At 48.7% G+C, this 2,365-nt stretch overlaps 1 protein-coding gene across 1 annotated transcript in view; it reads left to right on the top strand.

The window, feature by feature from the left end:
• Positions 1-477: 477 nt before the first annotated feature.
• The window catches only part of LOC119425552 (dyslexia-associated protein KIAA0319-like protein), a 14,361-nt gene continuing 12,473 nt past the window's right edge, over positions 478-2,365 (top strand). Inside the window, exon 1 of the mRNA XM_037693079.1 lies at positions 478-809. The gene's annotated coding sequence lies outside the window, so the exon portion shown is untranslated. The remainder of the gene's footprint in view (positions 810-2,365) is intronic.

Genomic DNA, 2,365 nt, shown 5'->3' with positions numbered 1-2,365 from the left:
ATGTATAATATATAGATCTTAATAAAAATGTGTCAGTGACTGTGAGTTTTGCAAACGTGTCATAATAATATTTTATTAGTGTTAATGTTAACTCCACCAAGAATATTTAAAAACACTGAACCATGTGTTCATCTTTAATGTCTGTACTCCTCAGATTTACAGAGGAACAAATCGTGAGAATGAGTTTAGATTCAGCTCTGACTCATTCAACAGATTCTTCATTGCTCCGTCAAACAGGTCACACTGAGTGGAGCGGGCGACCGTTCCAAGATGGCGGCCAATGCTGGATCTAGTGTTTATATCTATGGTCAGTGCTGGATCTAGTGTGTATATGACATCTATGATATAAAGTGGCCGACAGGCGGCGCAGAGCGGAAGTATGATTGTTCTTCGATGTTTATGTATTAAATCGGGCTTTAGAAGTAAAGTTTAACGCAATGTGTGTGTGACAGAAGCGATAGTGGGCTGTGTTTTCAAAGGACTGCTGTTACTGAAACTCTCCGCTCTTATTTGCTTCAAAGTCTGCGCTTCTGTTCGCTTTATTTTGAAACCCCCAGCGGAAGTATTGTTCATGGATCTCTGACAGGCAGCGATCCACTGATCAGCTGGACACGGAGAACACAACTGATCCTTTCCGCTGTTCGGACGCAAACAGCAGCGACGCGGCCGAGGGGACGCTCCACCGCGCGGAGGACTGTGACGGCGCACGGGCGGAGGAGCGCGTGTTCCTGCGGACAAATGTCGGCAGCTGCTGCTCTGCCTCAGCGCGGCTGATCCCGGATTAAACAGGTGAACCACACCGACTCCAGGTGAGCCGAGCCTTCAGCCCTCCGGACCGCAGCTCGGTACCGGCCCGTCATGCTGCGCACGCGGCCTGCCTCGCTCCAACGCTCCTGTAGTAGAGAGGTTTACACGCGCGTCAGGTGCGCTCAGCCTCCATTTTGTCTGGAATCGGTCCTTGGTGCTCAGTGGGTCAGGGTCAGCTGCAGATCCTGGTCTGGACTCTCAGGTTCCCAAAGGCGTCCGAGATCAGGTCCTGGTCCAGTCCTGGAGGAACTTTGTCAATAAATGATAACTGGAGGCATGTGAGGTATTTTAAACAGTTACTCTGAGAGCCTCCAGGAGCACCCCAGGGCTCCCTCCAGGGACGCCTTCTCTTTAAATATCCCCCACTCCACACCTGCCTGCATTCCTTTATTTCAGAGACAGTTTATTTGTCATTCGCACCACGTGGTGGAACAAAATTATGTACATAGGGTCCCAGTTACATCCAACAATTGTGTTTGTTGATTCCTACAAATATTTGGATATCTTGGTCGATTTGTGTCTCTCTTTTAAGCTCCATGTGGAAAACTTGGTAAAGAAATATACAAAAGTTCAATCTGGTCCTCTGGACATTCAAAAACAAAACAAAGCAAAAAAATCTAGAAACGTTTCGTCTCTCATCCTGAGGACTTCCTCAGTCTGAGGTGCTGTATTCAGCTCAGTCTCTTAAATAGCACCTTCTCAGAGTGGATCAACCAGTTTGCTGCTGACAACCAGAACCAGCTGATCACATGCTCAAGAAGGACCATCAGCCTAACAATGGATCATTAGCACCTGATGGCTGTTTACTGTTCACAGAGGGCTGAGTGATACTAGCAATCACAGCATTGTAAGAGGGGGACAGTTGAACCTGGAGGCTCCGCCCCTGTTTAATGATGGACGGTTTCTTTTCACAAAGATGGCCTCCTTTACTCCTCTCTCAAACCATCGTTCCTCTCTGTCCAGGATGTGAACATCTTCATCCCTGAAAGAGTGACCGCTGGCCTGGAGATGAGTGTAGACCGCAGAATCCTGGCCTGATGATGTTGATCTTCTGTGCTGGGCCATCCTTTTGGCCAGTGGCTGTTTAGTTTCCCCGATGTAAGACTGATCACAGCCCTCCTGACACTGAACAGCATACACAACATTACTCTGTTTGTGCCGGGGGACTGGATCTTTGGGATGAACCAGTCTTTGCCGTAATGTATTTTGGGGTTTAAAAGCCACTGGGACGTTATGTTTAGAAAATAAACGTCTCAGTTTCTCTGATACTCCCTCAACATATGGAATGACCACTGGTCTGGGTCTGGGTTCCTCCTTTTCACCTGTTGGCTGACTGGAGTCCTGTTTGGGTTTCTTCTTTCAGGAAGGCCCAGTTAGGATATCCACATTGCTCTAGAGCCTGTCTTGTGTGGGATTTCTCCTTCTGCCTGGCTCCTGAGTTAGTGGGGACGCCACAGAGCAGACTGCGTCCCCACTAACTCAGGAGCAGGCAGGAAGTTTCAGCCAGGACTTGTCCCCCCACTGGACTCTGGAGCCATCGGGACGTGTCCCCCCACTG

The sequence above is a fragment of the Nematolebias whitei genome, chromosome 19 (assembly GCF_014905685.2).
Source record: "Nematolebias whitei isolate Nwh7 chromosome 19, NemWhi1, whole genome shotgun sequence".
NCBI classification, from domain to species: Eukaryota; Metazoa; Chordata; class Actinopteri; order Cyprinodontiformes; family Rivulidae; genus Nematolebias; species Nematolebias whitei.
This window is presented reverse-complemented; position numbering and strand designations above follow the sequence as displayed.